Source organism: Coccinella septempunctata, chromosome 8 (assembly GCF_907165205.1).
Source record: "Coccinella septempunctata chromosome 8, icCocSept1.1, whole genome shotgun sequence".
Classification (NCBI taxonomy): Eukaryota; Metazoa; Arthropoda; class Insecta; order Coleoptera; family Coccinellidae; genus Coccinella; species Coccinella septempunctata.
The window spans coordinates 26,458,897-26,476,554 of record NC_058196.1 but is presented as its reverse complement, the minus strand read 5'-3'; the positions used below and the strand labels follow the sequence as shown (position 1 = coordinate 26,476,554).

The following is a 17,658-nucleotide window of genomic DNA, read 5'->3' as shown; positions in this document are numbered from 1 at the left end:
ATGCATATAGTTATGGATATTAAAAAAAAAAATCACTCCTTTGAAGTGGGTTTCTGTATTTCTGATCTATCTATAAATTTTTTTAAATTTTTGTAAATATTTTTTTTCGATATTTTTCTTAATAATTCTTTTTTTGCAGGTGAGTATTTTACGATCATCCAATATTAATCCTCAATCGTAAGTAGATTAATTCAATGTCATTAAATCGAAACAATTGGAATAATCGAGAATCGAGAAAGTTGTGCGTTTTTCAGATCATCGATAAACATATATCTGCTTAAAATTTTTTCATTTGGATTTGGAAAAGGGAAAGTGAATACAAATCAAACCATTGTTTGTATGAAACTGTTCTATTTTACCCATCCATTCAATCGTTTAGATGATCTGTCATTCACAGAAAATAGGAATGCAAAAAAACAATAATGTATAATTAATATAACTAAATTTCGTCTTCTCTTTTACTTGTATTAATAATAATAAAAAACAATAATAAAGCGTAATGAAGAATTTGATTTACACTTATATTAATTTTTCATTCCAACTAAGGATATTTTTATATTTCAAAAAGCGTAACTTCAAATCATTTTTTTCTCTCTCTAATCATTTTCTTCGTATCTGTCTATGGACATATTAATTTATTATTGCCTTCAAAGGGATGATTCAATTGCGAATTCATATTTTTCTTCGTTAAAGAAGTCCTGAAGAAGGATGATAGTGAATTTGAATGTAAGAGAAATACCATAGGTTTTAAAAATAAAACTGAATATGTTCAGTCTAATAATATCCACAAAGATCCAGATAACTGATAAGATATGCAGCATAATTCTACGTTATACATACGCTATACGTTCATTACATCGTCTCACAAGGGAATATATAAATAAATTATATTTTTCCTCGAAGGAACAAACTTCTGAGTTTGTCAAGTTTGTCTGATGATGTGTGTCGCCTTTAATTCTTTAATTTCCTTCCAACAAATTACCACATACTAAGCAATGAATAATTGAATATCAATTAAATTCCATCATAACCATGAAATATTCAAGGAGTATCATCCAGTTATATCCATGGAAAAAAAATAATATTCAGTTATTCCTGAAGTCGTATACCAGGGACGACTTTATAATAAATTCGAATACCTGTTAGGTATTTTGATATTTAAAACTATAGGTCGGTTTTAATCCAAAACGCATAAGAATCTGGCGCTATAAATCTTCGACTGACCTCGTAAATTACAAACAGTTGTAGTTGAATATTCCAGATTATAAATAACTTGATAGGTTAGGCAGCCAGCCTATGTTCTCCATGGACGTGGTTTGGCCAGAGACGGTCTTGAATCCGATGATAGCATTCAACAAATGGAAAAAATTTCACTCAGCGGAAAACCTGGGTTTGTCTTATTGTTGAAGAAATTGGAAAAATCGTAGTTTCACCTGAAGTAGTGTAAATGAATAGTTGCGAAAAAAATTGAAGGGATGTTCTTTGTGAAAAATAGTTTGGATTTTTCATACAATTTTTTTGAGCAGCTTCTTTTATGATACAACCCCCTTAAATGGCACCTAGAATATTTTAATTTTTTTTTTCACAAACCACAAAAGCGAAAGAAATGAAATTGAGCAGATGTTCTATGGAAGCGACAAGACATGAAAATAAAATAATCCCCAAAATATCCGCCTACTACTTTAATTTAAGTTCAAGTACTTTCGAAGAAAACCTATTGGAAAAATTTTTACTTCCAGTTGTTCAATTTATCAATAGAAGATTACATATTGACAGATATAGATTCCTAAACTTCATTTTTAAAATCTTAGCTCTTAGTAACTCAGCATGAACCAACCGCTATTTGTCCCTGAAGTTTGCAAACCTGAAGTTTTCTCCTTTGAAGCCGGCCCTGCTCTTTGACACCGTCGGTCCCGACTTTGCGGGTACTCCAGAAAGCGTTTTCTAATACCTGTTAAGCTTATTCCGGGATCTTGTTTCGATGTCTGTTAAGCTGCTATGTCCTGCGTTTACCTTTGTACGCCGTTTCGCTAAACATAAAAATTAATCAATTTCTAATTATGCGACACTAGTCCATAAATTTACCTGTTCAGCACAGGAAGACTCCGTTCGAGCCATACAGGGTAGGCATGGCCCGATGTTCCATGAAGAATTATTTCTGATTTCGAAAAAACGTGATTGCCAGTAATTCCAAAAACCCTGTATATTTTCCTGACATTACCTACCAGAATTACAGATCCTGTCAAAATTAAAAAACGAACTTGGCTGTGAAATGATGGTTTCAATGTTAGTTTAGGTTAGGTTAGGTTTGGTTAGGTTTGGTTACTTGGCTATGAAATGATGGTTTCAATGTAAGTTTAGGTTAGTTTAGGTTAGGTTGGGTTAAGTTAGATTTGGTTAGGTATGGTTAGGTTTGGTTACCTGGCTGTGAATTGATGGTTTCAATGTTAGTTTAGGTTAGGTTCGGTTAGGTTAGGTTTGGTTAGATTTGGTTAGGTTTGGTTCAATTTCAATGTATAGATATTTATGAATATAGATAGTGAAATTGCAGTTGATTATAATTTACAAACCAACGGATTTTGCCAACTGAATCTGACACATTCGAGACGAAAAATTAAGGGATTTCCGATTTATTAACCTTTGAAGTTTCTGTATGAGAACAATTTTAATTCATAAATCTCACTGAGCCTAGAACAGATCAGGCAGAAATTAATATGCCAAGCCTGTATCGATACTAATTGTGGTATTTTTTAATATTTGATTTAATAATTTTTGTATTTTTTATTATATGTTGAAGATGAAAATTCAAAATTTTTTTTTACTATCTCTCTAAGTTCCAGTCTTTCGTTCGCGTTTTAAATCAGCTAGGAATTGTTATTGAATAAAACAAAAATTTTTTGATTATTTTTGGTAGGTTAGTTGAGGTTAGGTTATGTTATATTTTCATCAATGCATTGGTATGTTAGGCTAGGTTAGGTCTCGAGTTTAGAAGCCTGCGTAATTGCTATTGAATGAAACAAAATTTTCATGATTATTTTTGGTAGGTTAGTTAAGGTTAGGTTATGTTATATTTTCATCATTGTATTATATATAAATTTTTTTTGACGTGTTTCGAAAATTTTGCAGTGTGTTTTTTTTTATTCTTTACATACTGAGTCTCCCATGTTGCCACCTCTACTCCAACGTATAGTTGAATTTATAAATAAATAACTACATATCTTAGTTACCACTATAGTTATCCATGTCGACTCCGTTCCTGCACAAGATACCGGAATTATTAAGCGGCGAACTATGCTCCAGGCATCCCCGGTATTCCTAATGGCTTGTTCAAATCCGAAAATAAACGGATAAAATCGCATCCGAAAAATTTATTACCTCATAGATAAGCGACGGCCGAAGATGGCGGCGGCGCGACCGCGGAGAGAAAAAAAGCCGTCGAATATTTGTCCGGAGATAATGCGTTACGAAAATACCGAAATCGGCCAGTGACAAATTGGCGATCGTTATTCCATCCAACGGAATTCTCAGAATTCGGCACCAATCCCGGCACCACCGGAATTTTTATGGTCATTACCATATTGTTGGAAACCCGACGCCATGACAGTTCCCACTCGTTTGCATTTAGCGCACCGATCCGGTAGCCATTTTTAATTGATCTGGGAGATTTCGGGCCTGCTTTCTCATTAGTCTTGTGTCTGGAAGATTGTTTCACGAAAAAATCAGGCGGCTTCTACATTTTCGGCGGAGTTTCTAGGACAAAACTGATCCTAACCAAAAGTGTTTTTTTTTGAGTAGTTTTGAAACTTTTTTCATTAAAATATTTTCAGATTGCGAAAGATTCCTCTTAGGTTTTTTTCGTATGCGGAAAACGTTGATTGAGAGAATTAGTATCAAAATATTAAAATTCGAATTTCAAAGAACTGGAAAAGTCAACAACTGAAAATAATTTTATAGTTGACAAGGAACTTGAAGACGGTATTTTTATATGTAATTTAACATCTAATTAAAATTGACATTTAATATAATACTTTTATTATTTCATAAAGTTTAATATATCATCAAAAATAACTTCAGTTTAAACTTAAATACAAAATTGATTAATGCATAATATTGCTACCAGGAAAGACACAGATGACGTTATTTTGATGAAAAAATTGAGCTGCTCTAGAATAACTTCAATCATATATTTTAGTATATGTGAGTAAATTCTGTCGTAGATTATCTCTCACGAAGTAAATGCGGTGACAAAAAAATGCATTTTTATTTTCTTTTAATTATATTTCCTCAGGTTATACGAATATAAAAGTTGTTCACTTGTATTTGTCTCTCTATTAAATGATAATAATAGTAAACACTTATTTCTTTGCCATTTTTTCCGAATCGGCTCAGTTCAAAAGATACAGGCTGTTGAAAAAACATAAAAAAGTGTTGTTTTTGGTTATATCTCACAAATGATTTTATCATCAGTTATCTCATTATGACCATTACGTACCATAAAAGCACCAAAAATTCAAAGAACCCAACTCTTGAAACTAAGTTGGACGCTATCTAATGAATATTTGTAAAATTAATATATTTTCATATTTTCTCGTATGATGCGCCGTTTTCGAGTAATTTGTGATGTGTAAAAATTAAAATTTAATTTAATGAATATAAATTTTTCACAATATTCCAGATGGAATTAATGAATTGACGAGGATCGGTTTTGTTATTCGAAATAAAAAAATTGGAATTCTCAACAAGCATTTTATTTTTTCATTTTTTTATATTCAAGTGATTTTTCACTTTTCAAATGATTTTTAGAAATTTATCATGAATATTTAACTCTTTTTCAAAAAATTATTTTAATCATTGGGGATTATTGAAAAATTCAACAAAATTATCATTTTATTTTCTTAATCCACAGATTGAATATTCACCATAATAATAATCGTTAATTGAAGCCGATGTTGCTATCTATTCAATGTTTCGATGTCCTAACACTTCGTGAACGTCTATCTTGTTACCATTTTCTCTAATCCCATTGAGGCACGAACATTAATTCCCGGACCTTGAAATGACATGTTATGCTGAGGAGTTATAAATTTGCATGCAGAAAAGAGAGCACCGACCACATTATCCTTTTAGAATCAGGACAAAAATTTGCACGGTCTTTCAAGGAACAAGCTTAAACCCTTGCAAATCTTTAGCAAGAAGACGTTGGTCGCACTGCCTTTATTTATTAGCCATTACTTTCAACAATGAATAATTGTTACTCCTGATGTTAAAGAATCACGTCTGTCGGAAACCATTTCTACCTGTTTAACAGGGATAAATGCATGTTACAATAATAATTACTCTGTATTCGAACGTACAAAAACTAGAAAGGTCTCATGGTGGTAATCGTGAGCACGTGATTAACTACCATTCTTCCATAGGAGAAGAACCCCAAGGTTGATATACCTTCGAGTTTACCTGATTCTCCCTCATTGATGTTTGCTCCAAATCAATCTCAGTACGTTAAGTTTTTTCTTCATTTTTGATTGAGAAATCATCTGATGAATAAATCAAAATTTGTAGAATCACGATGTGTTTCTGAAATTAATTTTAATGACCGTTTTTATCTGCGTAGGGCATAAAAATAATGTAATGACCTAATGTGAAAGACTTCCGCTTATGACCCCGCTTTGATTGACGTTATCACAGTAGGGGCAATCAAATCATACTGAACGATAGCGAGCGTCTATTTTTGGTTATCTCATACATTTGGTTTACTATTTTCAATAATGAGCATTTGTTGAATGTACAGAACAAAATTAAAACCCTATCAAAGATTTTTTTGAAATCAGACTATTTGTGTGAAATTTTATAATTCATTCTAGACTGAAGGGTAGCTTCATACAAAATTTTTACCAGATAAAAGAATTAACGAAGAAATTTCTAAGTTAAAATGCATTATATAGAAGAAAAATTAAAACACCAAAAATGCATTCGAATAATTTATTCAAATATCAACGTTGATATTGAATCCAGGAAATTCACAATTTCGCTTTTACGAAAAGAATGATACCTATATTAAGCAGAAATAAAAAATCAGAAAAATTTTCCGATGAGATGAATTATATTTTCTTTTCCATATGTTAAATAAAAACAAAAAATCATAATGAAATATTTCATATTTTAATTTTACAGGGGTATTTTCTTTGAAAAAATTATAACTTGAGTGATTTAGCAATCTATTTTGATCTCGAACAAAAAGAGATAAAGAACATCTTCAAAATCATTCAAATAATTTCAATAAAAATTATAAAAAATATAAAGCACCAACGATTGCCTCAAATAAAATAATAATAATAGAAGTTGCTGGAAAAATATCTGAATAACTTATTCAAATCCAGTTCACAAAAAATTGGCTATCAAGGGAAATGGAGAAAAAATTTGGAAATTTTCAATTCGAAGAGAAATTATGATAATAATAAGATGATGATTTCATGAAATTAGAAATGGGATGAAATTTTCATTATTTTTTATTGAAAATGCATCTATTCCTTTTTCAATGTGACATTCAGATTATGTTCGTTGAAAATTCCATTTCATGACTGCATCCATACTATCTAATTTCCCTTTCAAATACACATACTACATTGTAAGAAAGATTGTGAATAATGCAAGAAGGAACATTCTTTAAAACAATTCGACTTCAAGCTATGTGTTATGCTGTAACGTTGCCCGACTGTTTCTATACTTGCTGATGCCATTAGACATTACGATAGGAAGTCGATTTACATGATAAAGAAACTTAGGGTTGTTTCATCCATCAATCTTCTCACTTACAGAACCAATAATTGTTTCTCTTTATTGCATCGAAAAATGTACTCGTGCTCTATTAAGGAATGGGTTTTTCAAAATGTAACACCATCCAATGAAATAATAATATTAAAACGTTAAATGAAACATTTCCTTGAAATAATATGCCTCCGTTTTAACCTAGCTGTGTATGGGTTCTGTAGCTTAGCACTCTATGTTCCACTTTTGTATGAATTTCTCTACTCCGGTCACAAGGCAGCCCAGAAAACATATCCGTTGTCACCTGCATTTCACCAATTAAATTAATTCACATCGACGGTCGGTAAAGTGTGATAAATGTCCATTGTCAATCGAATATTCGAGTTATTAAATGTCAACATTCAACTCTACAACTTTGACATTCGAATAGCGCAAGAATTCGCATTTGCCGTCATCAAACTCCATCTATGTCACGCTAGACGCGAAAAATGCAGATAGGCTTTCAATAATGCATGAACCTAATGAACTATAATGCTAATCTGCATATTCATAGCGCCAATTAATAAGCCATCGCAAAACTCTTTCACCACCTCTCTCTTTTCTGCTTCTCGCTTGTGTCAAACTCGAAACTAACCACAACGGACCCAGAAGGCTCTATGGATTAAAGACGCCTAAGCCAGACTCCACCTGATAATACACCGACATTTTACAGCGGGATAGAAAAAAGTGAAGGCATGCCAATCAGCGTCAACCTCTCATAGGATCGAGAGGAATGAGCAACGACAGCGTCCGATCTGGGATCAGTTCCTGGAACTAACATGGGATATACGTCAGGAGTCGTTGGTTATGATGGGGAACAGAAGTGACATTTGACGTTTAACGTAGGCCGAGTGGGAGCAGCAGCTGGCTAAATGACAGCTATAACGAGGGACTATTAGAGAAGGATCGAAGTGGTCCAAAAGTTATAAATTTGGAATGAAGAAACAGAAATCGTCACAAGCATCTTTCGATTACAAGAAGAAAATAAGAAAAATGAACTAAAAAAAATTATTTATATCATGCGAATGAAAGAATATTTTGTGAAATTGAGAAAACAAAGCAGTGTCGTGAGGTCAATAGCTATTATTTAGTTATTCATTGAAGAAGCGACACAAACACATTAATTCCAGATAGATGGTAGATTCGGGTAACTTGGGACAGTCCTGTAAATTGGGACAATTACCCCCTTGCAGATTTCTTTGTTTCTTACCATTTATGAGTGAAGGGACAAACTTATAAGATTGTGTATCGTCTTTTCGGTTAGTTTAACAATTAATTCCTGTTGAGTTTGCCGTGACCAGGGCGTTTGAATTGACAGGAAAAATTAACGAATTCAGGAGAGTAAAAGCGCTTTTTTTATGACACTTATACTTTCTAGTCTCCTGTACATGTGTTTCGCTTTGTGTCTGTGTAATTTTTTTCTGGATGCGTGGGATATTGGGATATTAGATATGTCACGAAATAAGGTTGTTTACAAATCAAACGGCAACACGGATCTCATTAATTTATTTTGTTGTTTCATAGGGTGACTTGGGACAATGCCGAATATATACAAGCGGTGCATTGGCAGCAGGAAATATGCCGATTTTTCGCAGGATATTATTATTTACGTTATTTCCAGAAAGAAATCACCAAGTAATGAAAGAAATCAAAGTTCCCTTGTTATTTTAGTTTTCTTACATTTGAGTATCAATATATGTAGGGGAGACTAGGGAGCATTGATACATGGGGAGGCTTGATACAGGCTTATATCCGCGATCTGTAGCCGTTTTCAAAAGTATTATACTAGTGAACACTATTCTTTGGCAGAGGGCATTGCGTGACGTTAATATGTAAGGCTAACAGTAGTTTGTTTGTGAAATATTCAACGAAGAGTGTTTCGAGGTGAGAAATTGTAAGTTTTTACTCAAGTTACCTAAGGGTTTTATGATCATGCATTAATTCTTCGGCATAAACAAACATTTCACTGGGAAATATGCATAAAACTACTCAATTTACAGTTTTATTCGCTTTTCAAAATATATGGGTATAAGATGAAAACATAAATCACTTTAAAAATTGCTTTCAGGGAGGTTTGAGACATTTGTCGTGGGAGGCCTAATACATGTATAATCTTCAAAAAATATTCCGTAGCTAGTTGGATAGGCCTACATGAAGGCGTCTTCACCATCCAACATATCAAAGGGATTTTTAATAACTGTACAATCCCCATGTATTTAACGAGGCTGACTTTTCTTGTGTGGAAGTGACTAACTGACAATTTCCTGATTTTTCTACACCTATAGGACCAAAGCAAGCCAGTATCATTGCTGACCTACCCACTGAGCTGAATAATCCTCTCGATTACTCTCCCAGTACATCGTATCAATCCTCCCATATGTGGGGAGGCTTGAGACAGTTTGCATGTTTTTGTGTTCAACGTTCTGTACAGAATAAGATGTTTATGTTTTGCGACTTCTATATTTATTTTGTTGAACGATTAATTGAAGAATTATATAATATAAGAAAAGTCCTGCTTCTTCATATAATTCAGTTTCCAGAATAAAAATTCCAAAAAACGTATCAACCCTCCCCAGTCTCCCCTATTTACTTTCGCTGTAATTATTATTTAATTTCCTTACCGAATTTCAACTATATAATCACAAATTCTAATTTTTCAAAACTATACATCGTCTCAAGTCAACTATTTCATTTGAGAATTGAGAAATCAATAGATTTTCTTGTGTCCCAAGCTTTCCAAATCGGTGGCTGACATGGGACAAGTATATTTTATTCTTTTCAAAATTTATATCCTAATTCTGAAGCATGGCATTTATCATAATCAATAGTCTGAGTCATTAAGCATATTAGGACCTCTTTTTCAGATAGAAATAGCTCACTGTTTTGAAAATATGAGAATTTGAATTCAACAATCGTCCCAAGTCACCTGAATCTACGGTATTTTTCGATTTTTAGAAGAACAACTTTTGACACGCGTATTTCCCAGAAAAATCATGGTAGATCTAAATGTGCTACATATTCTAGAAGAGCAACCTCTTCTCTTGAACTACCCAAGCATCATCACTCCGAGTATCAAGACCATTTCATTTAGGAAGAGTAGATGCTGACCATGGTTCTCATAAGTGCATACGTTTTTTATTCAAATTTTTTTTTGATTGGCCCCTAATATCCCGAGAACCCTATTTTGAGCATATTTCCTTGATGAAATACAGTCTCAACTTGGATTGATCCCATTTTATGCATATATCACCGGATTCAGGGCGTTGAAGGTTGTTGCATTCATCTGTAGCCAAGAATATAGTTTATGTTTAACGCACACACTTATTTGTAAAGGCAAGATAATCACATAATGACCGTGCATTAAATTTAATTAGCTGTAATTACATACAATTAATAAACAATGGAAGGTGTCGACGTTCTCATTAAAACAAGCCATTTTAATTTGTTTCACTAATCATTAGGCTCATTTGCATTTCAATGAATTGCTACCATTTTTATGCTTATATCATGAGAATTAACTTATACTCATTGAGCACCTACGCTATCCATTCCATCATTATTCTTTGCAAAGTATCATAATATAATCAACATAAATTTTAACGCCTGGTTTTCACGCATAGATGTTCAATTACAGATCGTTGAGGATGATAGAAAACTACCAGAAGTGATGTTCATATCTTCCATTTCAGTACGAATATCTCATAATATTTACCTATTAATATAAAAAGTATAACATTATGACAATATAAAAAGTTAAAATAGGCTTGAAACAGTGACCTCAGTAACTAAATTTGGTTTCGAACTCTCCTCTCACAGTAGGGGAGACTAGGGAGCATTGATACATGGGGAGGCTTGATACAGGCTGATATCCGCGGTCTGTAGCCGTTTTAAAAAGTAATATACTGGTCAACACTATTCTCTGGCAGAAAGCACTATATGACCTTAATCTGTAAGGCTAACAGTAGTTCGTTCGTGAAATATTCAACAAAGAGTGTTTCGAGGTGAGAAATTGTAAGTATTTACTCGCGTTACCTAAGGGTTTTATGATCATGCATTAATTTTTCAGCATAAACAAACATTTGACTGGGAAATATACATAAACCTACTTAATTTACTGTCTTATTAGGTTGCCAAAATGTATGGGTATAAAATGAAAACATAAATTACTTTAAAACTTGCTTTCAGGGAGGTTTGAGACATTTAGGGTGAGGAGGCCTGATACATGTATCATCTTTAAAAAATATTCCGGAGCTGGTTGGATAGGCCTACATAAAGGCGTTTTTACCATCCAACCTACCTTCTGTACATGTTTCTGCACCTACGGGACCAAAGCAAACCAATATCATTGCTGACCTACCTACTGATCTAGTAATTCTGGATCAGGCGTCAGGTGTGCTCGCAATGGTGCCACGAAGAATGTGACCGTGTTAGAAATGGCACAAAAATGTTTATATGTGACATTTGCAAGTGATAACAATGGGGCTTATATTTTCAGTTTATGTGTCTCATGCCTCCCAGTACACCGTATCAATCCTCCCATATGTGGGGAGGCTTGAGACAGTTTGCATGTTTTTGTGTTCAACGTTTTGTACAGAATGGGATGTTTATATTTTGAGAATTCTATATTTATTTCGTTGAACGATTAATCGAAGAATTATATAATGTTATAAAATTCCTGTTTCTTCATATAATTCATTTTACAAAAATAAATATTCCAAAAACGTATCAACCCTCCCCAGTCTCCCCTATTATTAAATTGAAATCCTGCATTCAATTACCAATTTCTTGGGCATGAAAAATCGTTTTCCAGGAATAGATTGTGTGGTCACACAAGAAATAATAACATTAAGAGGTGGCGCCAAGAAAGAGTAATATAAGAACAAACATAAAGACAAATTCAAGTGAAAAATGAGAATAGTTCCTACATTATCTTCTCAAATCCAAATGGTTCATTAAGTAAGCTCTTTAACGCCTATTATTCAAAGATTCATCAAACCTTCTTACAAAGCCCATTACATTGGTAACAAATAGGATGCTACAAGTTAGACGCCCGCGAAATCAAGTACTCCATGTTCTAAATCAATTAACTCGTGGAGACGCATCGTATACTGACGAATATACTCGTTAATGTGCGGACTCTATATTTTTGTGGCCTTAATCCAATAATTCCACAGATTCACCTGTTATGCGATGAGTTATACCAGTATATAAAGCGAATGTATAAATATAAAGCTTCGCCCATAAATTACCTGTGAAATGGAGGTTGACGTAGATATGAACGTAGTTCATCGTTTTCGTTTTCGGAAATTGGATGTATATATTTTCTCCTGCTAGTGTACAGATTGCGTTTAATGCCGCGAGTTTAATTTTAGAGAATCTTTAAGCTCCACGGTTAAAAAATTGGATTTGTGCTTTGCACAATACAATGTTTCAAAAATGATCGGAAAACATTGGATCTACTGTTTTCTACTAATCCAAATAAAGGTGATGTTCCGGTCAAACATTTCCGAAAGTTTATAGATTAAAGAAAAAGTTGGAAAAAAATTATGAGAAAAGTAACACGTTTCAAAACGTCAATGAAATTAATACAGCGTCACAGTGTTGACTGATGGTCGAAAACAAAGTTGGAAGAGCACACTGATGAAAAACAATGGATGAATTGACCACAGGACGTTTTTGTAAACGTCACATCAAATAACTGACAAAGTAACCGCAAAATGGACAGGAGTTTGCCTCGGAAAACGCAATTTACCGCAAGAGCTTACGAAAAAAAAATCGTAACTGTAAAATCCGCATCGTAAAACAACCCTTTCATTGAGTCATAACTGTATCCTTAATTGGCGGTTTCTACATGAAATAATTGGTATGATTACCTGAATGAGGAGATGACAGATCAGGACCCTAGCGAAGTCGATTCTGTTGGGGTAATTTGAATTCCCGGGCAACAGAAAAACGGTACCGTCAGTTGTTACTTGCTAAGATAACTGCCATATGCGCGACCAGATGCATTAATTCAATAATTTTAGAGTTGACAAATCCGTACACAGTTATAACGGATGGGTCTTTGCATCCAGTATGTCAAATAAAACAGAAATAATATCCTCTTCATGTAAAAAAAAATATAATTTATTTGAATCGTCAAATCATCTTATTATAGTCATATAATAAAAATATAATATATGTACATATATACGTTATTCGTGAATAAATTCAATGAATGGATGCCATTATAAATATTAGATGGAAAAATCAGCTAAAATAACGCGAAAAATAAATTAAGCTCATACAGAATTGAAAAATGGACCATTACCCAAGAAAATTTCAAGTAATTCTTTCAATTTCTCTTTTCAAACATAAAACAATAATGAGAAGGTATATGAAAAGGATTTAAAAAAAAATTAACTTAAGTTCAACAAAAAGAAGAAAGAACTTAAAAAGGAATTAATATCAAATTTATAATAAAAAAAATAAAACGAAAAATAAGTTGCACTATTACACAATTCAAGTAATTTCAATTTTTCTCTTGAAAAATCTAAAAACTAATAAGTTGGTGTCGACAATCATATGTTTATTCATTATTTAATTGAATAAATATTTTATTGCATTGGAATTTTTCCTCGTATTGGTTTTATGAGAAAATTACACTTGGAATAAAAATCAAGAGAGAACCTTAACAAAATCAATAAGGCTCTCAAATAAAAAATCATAAAAAAAAGAATGAAAAATGGACTCAGTCGGAATATTGCTCAAGAACTATCTGAATTCAATTTTACAATTGAAAAATATCAATATTAATAAGAATGTATGGAAATTAATTTATTTATTCTCGTTAGTAGCTAGAATTCTATTGAATCGGTTGAATTCACCAGAAAATAAGATTGAGATATAAAAATCAACATAAAAGCATTAACAAAATGAATAGAGCTCAAAAATAAATATTTTATGATGAAATAAAAAAAAGAATATAAATTGAAATTTTCAGTAATTTTTTACATTTATTTCTTGAAATTTCGTACACTGTGCACCTTAGATGCATTAATGAGAATAGTATATTTTGATCACGAAATAATCCAGGACAACCACGCTATCAATTTCAGAGAAGGTGTTAACCTTCGTCATGGAGAAACAGAAAAAAAAATAAGGCTTATTGAAAAGGCAACGCGTCCGACATCGGAACACGCATTTCGAAAAGATTTCTCTGGAAATAAATCTCCCGAAATAATTTTCCGATGACTGCGCTATGGCGGAGCATACTACGCTTGTAAATAACGCTCCACGTTATTTTTTTTTCCAATTCCAAGATTTACAACGTACACAAATGTTAGATTATTTCAAATGTGACAGCTCGCCAGGAAGATATAATGTAGAATTCGAACGCAAATAAATAAAACGTGTGACAAAATTTCACACATTTTTTCATTGCGAGACGCCAAGCTCGGTTTGTGTAAGTTATTCGTAAAACTTTTGGTGAAGAATGGATCACTTGATATAAATAATATTTTAATGTTTTGATGCCCGCCCAAACCTGATGGCTCATTAACATAACAGTAAATTTAATGTAAATTTAATATCCTTCAAAACATAATGTTTTGTCTTTATTTTTCGAATCTATCATAATTTGTGCTCATAAACGCTTTCGAAGTGTAGTGCATTTTTTTAATGGTATCTACATGCTGCGTTGAATCGCCATTAGACATACAGAGTGAGTCTTTGACTCATACAAATATTTCAACAGTAAATTATTGAGGTGAAAGAAACACTTTTTTTCCATACCATTTTTCTGATTCGGCCCTGATGAAAAGATATAGCTATTTTAAGTTTTCATAATGAGCTGTACCACCCCTGGAAAAACAAAATTACTTTCAGAATAACTAGCAAAATCAGTGAGACTACACATCTGTGGATCTTTTGAACAGAGTTGTAATCAGCCGAAGTACCCAATTTTTCAAATTTCACACATTTTTCAATTTTTGAACATCGAATTACTCGAAATCGGCGCATTATACGAGAAAATATGAAGAACACTTTTATTTTACGAAACGGTCAAATATTCATTAGATAGTGTCCAGTCTAGTTTTAAGAGTTGGTTTCTATAAATTTTTTGTATTTTTATGGTACGTAATGGTCATAATGAGGACGTGGGTAATATCTTGTGTTCGAAAAAGATTCATCAAATAAATGAAGAACCATATTCTGAAATTCATTTCATTCAATAAAACCGTTTGTGAGAAAGAACTAAAAATAACATTTTTTTATGGTTTTTCTACAGCCTGTATCTTTCAAACCGAGCCGATTCGGAAACAGTGGTAAGGGAAAAAAGGTTTTTATTCGACCTCAAGAATCTACTGTTGAAATATTTGTACGAGCCAAAGACTCACGTTGTATATTCGTTCCTATCATCATATAAAAAACCATTTTTAATTTTCATGCTTCTAAAAAAGAAGATTCTCCGTGTCTGGATACCTATTTTTCTCTATGAAACCTTACTACCTTACTAAAGATATGAAACGAACACTAACTTTATTCAAAAGAAAACTTAAACATGACTTTCGAATATGTTTAAATGGAATAAAGTTCGTTGGAAATTGCTTCAACGAGCTCTATCTCTTCCTTCCAACACATCCCACAATTTTTTGATATTCTTACCAGTAAAATTGCTCTTGCCTTATTGTTTTCATGACTTGAACCTACTCGACAATTTTCAGAGCATATTTCTTATCATCTGATTCTTGCATTAAAATAAGGCTGTTTCGAAAAAGCAACTCCAATCGTTTTATAAAATACAAAATTTCTATCTTGAATGCTTGGATATTTTCATTTATTTTATTTTCCGACTTTCAAGTTGCCCAAATTTTTACCATCTAATACAAAAAACAGTTTTGAAATCCCTAATTTAAAAGTGAACAGATATAAACATCTGGCAATGTTCTTGAAAAGAGTCAATTAATAAGGATCATCGAGCAGCAACTTGTTGCGAGGGGTTTTCAGAAAGTTCGCGGAGTGAAAGTCTAGCTTGATGCCAGCTTGTGTATATAAATAAAAGCTTTGAATCGAAAGCTATCAAAGCGATTATTGTGATGAAAACGCGTCTTATTTTACTTCCACTCAAGGCTTTCAGCGAGCGGTTATATTTGGTTACCGCAGAAATAATGCATGTGTGTAGGCGCGACAACCAATCCTGACTACGCGCAAAACGTTCTTACACAGCTACATACTGCTTCCTTTGTAACATGTCCCAGGGAAATTAACTGTTTCATCCGCATCGTTCTTAATTTATACGAGAGCTCAATCGTACATTTCTCACAGAAGAGTGGACTTTTCTGATCGCCATTCATCATACTAAATGGAGTATGGTACACATATTTTGATTTAGAATCAGCATGACCACCCCAGAGGCCTGATTTATCTTCTACAGTTCGGGTGGGATATATATTGCCTTGACGCTGAGATGGACTAGTTTGCTCTTACGGCGAATATATTCAAGAAAGGTTTTTGTTTACTGTACCCACTATGATTTCTTTAGTCTTTATATTTTTTTTATTTTTTCATACATTTTCGCTGTTATATACTTCCTCTTGTATGTTTTTCGTGAATCTATGAATATACCTGTATCACCTATTTTCTGCAAGGTTGAACTCCAAAAATGGCATTTCTCGTGGAGCACAATCAAAATAAGATGAAGAATTTTGGGACACTCTGTATATCGCAAACCAAGGTTTTTTTCTACACCACTCTCATCCTTGGATTATCAAGGATATATTTTCGAAATTTCAGCTTGCTAAAGTACCATTGAATATGTCTTTTCTGTGCCTTTTTCGTTGGATCCATGTTTTGGCAATTTTTTTGTGGAAATCCATTAATATTTCCGACAGTATCATAGCTTCGATTGGGAAGGGGCTTTTTTCACTCTTTGACAAATACACATTCAAACGTAAGAACTCATCTACATATAATAACAAATCAGACTTATCGAATATCATTTCCTGTTCCATCTGCATTTTATCTCGTATATCAGTGACTTCTCAATTAATTCACTATTGTGGGGAAAATTCAGATAAAGTAGAGATGTCCTCTCACTGATGAGTTATTTAAATGCATAATAATGTCAGTAACAAATTTTCGTAGTTGGCTGCTCTCCAAACTGTGATTTATACGCGAGGTGGTGCAGCTTTGAGAGCTACGCAGTAGGGCACGCCACTGATCAAAGGCGTTTTACGATTTAATTTCAAGACGAACGATTATGCAATGTAAAATCGAGAAAATCTTTATTTTTTTAATTTTAATATTAATGCTGAATAGTCACTACCCAAATCATATATATTCTTTTGATAAAGAAAATTACAATTTTTAACATCAAACAGTTATTATAGCATGTGTTTATGAGATATAAAGTTTATACAGAGGTTAGCGTAATGAGGTACCATACAATTATGCGTATGATACAAGATCTTAAGGAAAAACCCCAGTAAACAAACCCTTTCTCCCCGTATGTGTTGTGGATTGTAAGAGATGAAACTGTTAACAAAATAGGCTGAAATATATTACATTGAAGGGCACTTCGCACTGTGAAAATTGATCCTTTCCTCGAACAAGAAAAAATCCAGGGAGCCTTCTCCAAGTTACCAGAAAGTTTCATCTGAAAGAAAAAAAAACAAAGCAGTAAAATGTGAGATAATATCTGATATAAAGTGCAGATTAGTTTTGTCTTAATATTTTTTCTTAATTTGAAGATAATATTTTTTTGTTTTCTTTACCTTTCTACCCCTTTCTCTAATATGGAAATGGTGTTTGTGAATTGAAATCATCTGCATCCTTTGCTGGCTATCACTGAGCTGGCAAAAAAAATCTGTCAAA

General features: G+C 32.9%; 1 protein-coding gene across 2 annotated transcripts in view; it reads left to right on the top strand.

Moving 5' to 3' along the window:
- The window catches only part of LOC123318982 (homeotic protein Sex combs reduced-like), a 43,033-nt gene that overhangs the window by 21,730 nt on the left and 3,645 nt on the right, over positions 1–17,658 (top strand). The gene's annotated exons all lie outside the window — the stretch shown is intronic.